The 7,846-nt window shown below is 52.0% G+C and overlaps 1 long non-coding RNA gene across 1 annotated transcript; it reads right to left on the bottom strand.

Annotated features, from left to right (window-relative positions):
* Positions 1–1,677: 1,677 nt before the first annotated feature.
* Positions 1,678–7,359, bottom strand: LOC109261383 (uncharacterized). Its single transcript, XR_008425010.1, has 3 exons — positions 7,174–7,359; positions 6,042–6,902; positions 1,678–2,225 (listed from the first exon to the last, which is right to left on the bottom strand). It is a non-coding gene; the product is annotated as an uncharacterized LOC109261383 (long non-coding RNA).
* Positions 7,360–7,846: the final 487 nt, after the last annotated feature.

The following is a 7,846-nucleotide window of genomic DNA, read 5'->3' as shown; positions in this document are numbered from 1 at the left end:
TCTTCCCCGTGGGAGGGTTGGGCCCGTCCTCCCCACCCTGATGCCTCCGGGGTAGGACTAAGCAGAGCAGGCCTTCTCCAGAAACGGGTGGACTGGGGAGGTGGTCCCTCTATGTCCAAATCTCTGGAACCTGTGCATGTGACTTTATTTGGAAAAGCAGGCTTTGTAAGTGCAGCTACGTGGAGGACCTGGAGACCACCCTGGACTCCCTGGGGAGGGGGCTGGGGAGTACACGGATGAATGATCTTAAAACAGGAGTCAGGTAAGATCCACCGAGAAGGGACAGGGCACGGGGGCCAGCAAGCACCGAAGCCGGGCAGGATGGAGCCTCCCTGCTCCCGCTGAAATCTGCCCATGCACCGGGTGGTGTGGACACAGCGCTGGCCTCAAGTCAGGACGGGGAAAGGTGCCGCAGGAAGACAAGGAGGAGAATCAGCAGAATCCACGCCACTTCTTCCCACCGAGGACTCAAGCGACAGGGGGGTAAGAGAAAGCAGAACGTCAGAGATGTTGAGAAACACCATCAAGTGAAGCCACATCATCAGGAAGGAGGCAACAACCCCTCTTGGGCATGCGCCTGCTGCCCCTCTGCAGAGGCCATGGGGACACACCCCTCCCGGTACCGCAGAGCACGCAACTGGGAGGTGGCAGGACTCAGCCAGCAAAAGGCGAGGAGGAAAGTGTGAAGTCACAATTGCATTCAGAACACTCGACGTGACACACAAGAAAGGACCTTAGGGGCAGCAGTGATGAGGGTAGAGAGGCCTCAAGGAGGAGTGTGTAGCGGTAGGAGAGTCAAGGGTATTCGGTGGGACCTGGCGGGTCTGTGGAAAGGCCTGCAAGCCCCGGAACATTCAGTATGGGGAGAGCACAGCCAAGGATGGCTAACGCGTGTTCTCAGAGAGGCCACACCCCTCGGACATCTGCTCGGTGCTTGGTCTGTTTCTCAACTGACATTTCTTTTTTAAGCATCATTGGATTCACCAAATCAAGTTTTAAGAAACCGTGTGCAACCTAATGTACCTGTGGGGAATTGGTCTGTTTCCGGAAACTCTCAGATGCCGAAGGCTTGCCCAGCTTTGGTGGGGAAAAAAACAGAATCTTAGATGTAAAACGCAGGGAAGCACTTTGTTGTTCCAAACCTCACACTTAACACTAAGGACCAGGAAGTGCAGAAACTAAAGATCAGCCAGCAAAGGTTCTCAACAGGAAGACACAGAATGACCTAACTATGCCCTGACAGAAAGGAGAAGGGAAGTCTTACTCCACAGAAAGAAACTATGGGTCCTTCACAGTTAGTAAACGATCGGCCCTGGCGGGAGAGACAGTACAGGAAGAGGAAAGCCCAGCGATTGTCAGCTGTGCCCTCCACACAAGGCCCACGGGTCAGGGCGTCCATCCCTTGACCCAATGGCCATAAGCTCTCTGTGGCGGGGAGGGAAGGAACCATCCCAGAGTCGCCTGAGCTATGAGGGATCTTGTGCCACAGCCTCCTGAAGTGGCCTCGTGAGGGCTGCTTCGGAATCTGTGTCTTCTCCTGTCTCTGCCCCTCCCATGTTCATGCTCTGTGTCTCTGTCTCTCAATAATAAATAAACATAAAAAACGTAAGGAAAATCTACAAATGGAGAATGAGGTCCAGTCTTTAAACTTGTTCACAAACAAATGTAAAAAGTTGATTTCCGTAAGAACAGTAAGACCTTTATTAGAGTCGCACTACATAATTTCCAGGGTCTCGCGCGTTCCTCCTGGGTGCACACCCAGCACCCTGCCCCGCGGTGGGAGCCCAGTGCTTCCTGATTGGTCTTCTGAGAGTTGTGGTGCCAGGGAGCTCAGGGTGGGCGTGGGGCAGGGGTGGGGGGAGGACGGGCCCAGGTCCCCCCCGCCCAGGCTTGCCGCGGCCTCAGCTCCCAGGTTCTGCGGGTCACTGCAGGCAAGCTGCCCAGGCCCCCAGGACTAGGCTCTGATAGAGCCAACGCACCGAGGACACCCACGATGCCTAGCTGTAGTAGGTGGAAGAGCACACTAATATTCAAGCAGATAAGCAGAAGTTAGGAGTCATCTTAGATCATTGAAGCCTGAGCGCGCCACAGCCTTGTTACATACGAAGTCGGCCATTCTCCACCATTGTTCACATTCCAGTCAAAGAGCCTCCCGTGGCGCCGTCGCCTAGGGGCTGGGGCAGGTCAGCATGTCACGGACCGACGACCAGCTGCATCTTCTTTGGCTGCATAGAGGACAGAGAGGAAGTGGCCCAGAAGTCTGCAGGGAGAGTCTCTGCTGACCCAGCAGCTAAGTCACAAATGTCCTTGGGTCTACACTGTTTTCTCCAAGAAGGTGCCTTCCTAAAGTTTTGTCATCATCCGGAAATCAAGACTGATTGGAAATTAAAAAACAAAAGTGTATACTAAAGTTACCAGCCCTTTCAAATGACCTCGCTCTGCAATTTTGTTTACAGGTATTTACCCACATTCCTGACAGCCATCGGGCCCCCTGCCCAGAAGGCAGTCCCAGGGGGTAGAGGGAGACAGGGCCACGCTTGTGCCAGGACCCTGACCGGGCACAAGTCAGCAGAATCCTGGGCTGCCTGGGCCTGCTCCACTGTCTATGTGAAATCACCTTCCTGCCATAGAAGATATTACCTTTTCGCTTTCCCAATAGTCTTTAAGCTGAAGACTGTGCCACACGCTGGGACAGTCCCACAGCACCCTTTCCCTTGCCCTGTTCTCCTCACATTCATGTGTTCGTTCTTATGGCAATATGACAGTCTTAAGTAGTGGTGTGGGAGTAAATCAGTCCTGGTTTTGTAGAAGGAGAATGCAACGTTTTGTGTCTTTTCAAATAAATAACTGAAACATTCCTCCAGAGCACAGGGCCCTGGATTGCAGTGAGATATCCGGCTACCCCAAAAATACAACTTACAGGCTCTATTCCCAGGCTGCAGCCAACGTGTTATGATGTCAAAAATATTTCTGAAGACTATCAGTGTCAAATACCAAAAATGAAAGAAACCAAACTCCTCATCTCTGTGAAACTATTGGTTTCTCAATAGCTAATTGGTTTGTTTATTTATTTTTTATAGATTTTTTTCATTTTTGAAAGAGACAGAAACAGCAAGAGTGGAGCAGGGGCAGAGAGTTAGGAGGAGAGAGAATCCTAAGCAAACTCCCCACTGTCAGCACTGCGCCCAATGCGAGGCTCAAATTCACCACGTGTGAGAACACGGCCTGTGCCGAAACCAAGACTCACATGCTTCACTGACTGAGCCACCCAGTCGCCCCTGTTTTTAGAGTTTGAGAGACAGAGAGAGAGAACGAGTGTGTATGAGGAGAAAGGGGCAGAGAGAAAGGAGGAAGACGACCCAAAGCAGGCTCCACGCAGAAAGCAGCCAACCCACACTTTTTGTTACCTCTGAACTTACAAAAATACACATTTCGGGGAGCACTGGGGTGGGAGAACCAGAAGGCACTACCACGAATCTTAGTGTTTTCATTACAGAAAGTATAAGGATGTGAAAGAAAACACATCAGCAACATCTAAGGGACAGAATTTTCCCAGCATGGTTCCAGGAGCAAAAGGTCTACTTTCAGTATCAAATTGCATACAGCCAGGTGGCAACTATCCAAGTTAGTGTAAAACACTTTTATACACTTCAAACATAGGGACATTCAAATCAGACCACTGTTAAACAGTTTCTACAAATTTCCATTCCCAGGGAACCAAAAGCCTGAGGGTTCCTACGGAATTGTGAGCAGTAACAGAAATAACGGCATTTCACCTGAACTACAACTGACAGTGTGCCAGTCATGATCCTTATTATGAGTTCTGAGAAGGAGACTACATTGAGGCAGACAGAAAGAGAAACCAACGGACAAGTCTGGGGACTGAAGGGGATACGGCCTCTAGCGGGAAGGTGCCCTGTGGGCCCAGTGCGGATGTGAGGCACCCCACTCCAGACCTCGTAGGCACTCGGGCACTGAAGAGTGGCCACATGTGTTGCCTGCTATCCAGTATCGCAGAGCCCACTGAGTTCTTCCCCGGCTCAAGGCCCCGTACCGTCATCCCACCATCTCCAATGTCCCCACTTGGCCCACCTCCTGCTCTACCCCGCTAGACTGCAAACCACCTCTTCTGTTGAAGAGGGCTCACTTTTATTTTTCAGTTGTCGGATCACTGGGATGTGGTCTCAACCTGCCTCCTTCATCCACTTAATTCAGCTCTGGGACACGCTCAACCCACATGCGACCTGCTCTGCAGTGGAAAGTCCCAGGGAGATATGCCCGCACCACTCCTGTGGGCCTCCATCCCGGGCATCACAGTGCCTCAGCTGCTTGGTAGGAAACGAAACCCACTGCTGTTACTCGTTGTCAAAATCAAGACCAGTTAAAAATAAGAGGTACTGAATAGATTGCAAAGGTCAGAGTCTATTTAAGAGAAACTCAAAAACTACAGGGGAAGGAAAAAGGAGGGCAACCTAGTGAGTATGCCAGAGAGACCACCAGATGAATGACAGTTTCTGAATGCTGCTGACCATGTCCTCACAGGGGCTGCAGTTACACATAATGTGATGGAGCTTCTGTGATCAAAGTATCTCGTGGATATTTAGATGCAGACACTCTTAAAAGCCATGAGACTGCAGTGCTCCCACTGTTCCCATTTACAAGTGATTAAAAGGAAGCACAGGAATGCTAATACGTAGCTTCCCCAGAGCCCCAAACTCATCTGTGCAGGAGCCAGGCTCAGAGTCAAGTGCTCTGGGGTCACGCCCTCCCTGCACAACTTCTCAAGGTGGACTGGGAATGCACGGGGGTCCTTTCCAGATTTCATACATGCTCTACGTCCTCCAGGAACCATACTTTAATACGGGCCTCAGGTTCACTGTGGAGGAGATATAACCTATTTGCAGCGATATAGAACACTGAACAACCACTGCTTCAAAACCAGGTACGCTGAGAACTGCTCAGCAAGATGACAAATAACACAATGCTTATTTTTTAAAATTTATTGTGTTTATCAGCTTGTCCACCCAATTTGCTGAGTCCCAGGGCACCCTGGGAAGGGTTTTCAACCTCCAATTCAGCGGCTGTGGGGAAGCAGAGTGATGAAATGGGAGGCGGGGGGTGTCAACAGCCACATGAAGGTCTCCCGACGGGGAGGGGTCTGCAGGTCGAGTGACTGCAGATCTAGAGGAACGATGCCAGTAAGACCTCCCGCATGCGGGAGCCATGCAAAGGACACCAACCTGTTCAGGCGGTCTTGTCACTAGCGTGGCCGGGGTGGACCTTTTGTTTCTTGCCTAGCAAGCAGCGCACTGAAGACTGATGACCTTCTTTTTGGGGGCATCGTACAGCAAGTCCTGGCTACTGCTAATGCTGCTGAGGTTGCTCAAGGGGCCATCCTGAGACCCTGTCGATCTGGGGGACGCACGGAAGAGCATCTTCCACGTGTGCTCGGCACAGGACACACCGCCCCACGCGAGTGAGAAGCACAGGCCGGCAGCTGCCGGGGAGGGCTGAACCCAGGGAGCTGACACTCTCTCCCTCCCAAGCAGATCTGGACTCTAAGTGCCCTGGGTCGAGAACGCTCGGCAGCCCTTCCAGGCCGTGACCCGGGAGCACAGAGCACACGCACAACCAGAGCCAGCCCAGGACACGGTGCCAGTAAAAGAGCGGCTGCACCACAGTGGTTCGTTCGTGCTGAGTGTGTTACCAGAACGGACCGTGAGCGCGGCATGGGATGAGCTCAGATGGCACGCACTCCACACCTGAGGGCACAACGCCGCCTACCCACCAGGCCTCGGTAGGGGAGAGCCCAGGGAGGACAGATTCCACCATACAGATGGGGAGGCAGCCGCCAGGCCCTGGAATAACGTTCCGTTCTGCAGCTACTTCTACCAAACTCCAAACGTTCAAAAAATGTAGGAGAGGAAGGACACAGTGGGCAAAGACCGAATCAAACACCCCACGTTTGACTTGAAGACAGCGAGGCCTTTGCAACCGCCTCTCACTTCATGCACATCTCGTCGTAACATGGTGTTCATTACTTGTGAAATGATGACATCCTTCCGCGCGTTGTCTAGATCTTCCTCCACCTTGGCCACGAGAGTGGAGAGGGCAGCTAGGCACTCCTTCATCTGGCTCTGCACCTTTGAAAGCCAGAAAGGGAAGCAACATGTGATGGCCCCCACTGCTGGTCTTCATATGTTTTTTTTTTAAAAACAAGGGGTAAAAAGGAAACCCCCTCCATTCAAATCCTGTGATGATGTCTGGAGCTGACCTCTTTGCATGTGGCCCCTGATTCTTCTTCGAAGAAACTATACCACTCCAGTGCCACACATAACTGCTCTCTCACCTGGAACCAAAGGGATTGAGTTTGTACGCAGAGGTGTTTCATTAATCCTTACTGTAAAGCCACCCTAAGGTCCCCTTCGCTTTAAATAACATGACAGAATGCTGGTAAGGTCTTTCACGGATGCTCATGTTCACAAACTTGCTTGTTAACAGCTTTCAATTTGACATTGGAGACAAATCTTCCCCGAAATAAATCACATTATGCAATTTGTACCAGCAAATCGATACACACAACATTTCCACCAACCACTGCTTTTTAACCAAACAGACCCGTCTTCTTACAAGAATTCAAGAAGCTTAAAAGGAAACTCCAGTCACACAAACACGCAACGTATGCCTGATAACACACAGCATGTGCACAAGTCGAGAACCGCCGTGGCCAGGCACACTGTTTCATCCTCCGTTTTGTCGTTCTCCATAATGGAGTTCAAGACCTTAAGCACCTCCGCCTCACTGCACACGCCGGCCTGAGTCTTCGCCTGTCGCCGTATGACTGTTTTCCGAAGAGATCTCTAGTGCCTGGAGACGAGGAATTCCAAATGTTCCAGCAGCAGCTGGCGGGAGAGGCAAAAGGAAAAGCGTGTTTCAAGAACACCTTCAATTCCGGGCCTCAAGTTCACCAAATGCAAAACCAAGTCTGAATCCCTTCAGTTCAGTCCCCAGTTAGGGAGCTGCCCCCACGAATGTGTTAAGAGAGCCTTACTTCTCCACACAGATCAAACGAGGTCTGAGAACAATGGGTCCCAGCCAACTCCATGGGGACACGTGGACAAGAGGAGTGAATGGTGTCGTGTGTTGAAAGACACTGGCAGTGCGCCTACTGACCCTGGTGTTGTTTCTCTCCGCCTTCAGTTCGACGACCTCTTCCTCTGTCTGCAAGAGCTGCTCCTACAGCTGCTGAGCTCCGCAGTGAGTGCTGTACACTCCAGGGGTCGGAGAGGGGACAAAAGTGGAGAGTCACAGGGGGTCATGAGCCAGAGCGCACCAGGCCTCCGTGGCTCTCCAGAGTCCACTCACCCCAGTCCACTCACCCACCAACCTCAAGTAGCAACACACACAAGTCCCCTCCTCACCACCCACAGGAATCCCGGGGATTTTCGGAGGGACCGACACTCAAGGGGACAGACATTTTCAGGTGCCTGGCAGGTCTGTGACTCAGGAACCCTGCTGACTCGGGAGCAACAGGCCGAGAAGGCTGCTGCCCATCCCCAGCCTCTGGCCTCGTCTGGCAAGCAGGCTTGTGGAGCGGCAGCGGGGAAAGGCTGACGGTACTCAAAGGCTGCCGTCGTAGCCTGAACACCTGGCTCAATAAAAGTCAACCATACCAAACGGGCTTTTCAAAAATGATGGTAGGACTCGACGAAAGGGAGAGTTTACGACTTATTTCCTTAGTCAAGCAGGAAATATTATGGAGGAAGGGTTTCTGAGGAGAGTGATGCCAGGGCCCACCACCCCGCGTGGGGCTTCTCTCCCGCCAAAACTGAGCGCCCGCCCAGGA

Source organism: Panthera pardus, unplaced genomic scaffold (genome assembly GCF_024362965.1).
Source record: "Panthera pardus isolate Hobbes unplaced genomic scaffold, ASM2436296v1 HiC_scaffold_22, whole genome shotgun sequence".
Taxonomy (NCBI): Eukaryota; Metazoa; Chordata; class Mammalia; order Carnivora; family Felidae; genus Panthera; species Panthera pardus.
Note: the sequence above shows the minus strand (reverse complement) of the source record. Positions and strands in the feature narration are given on the sequence as shown.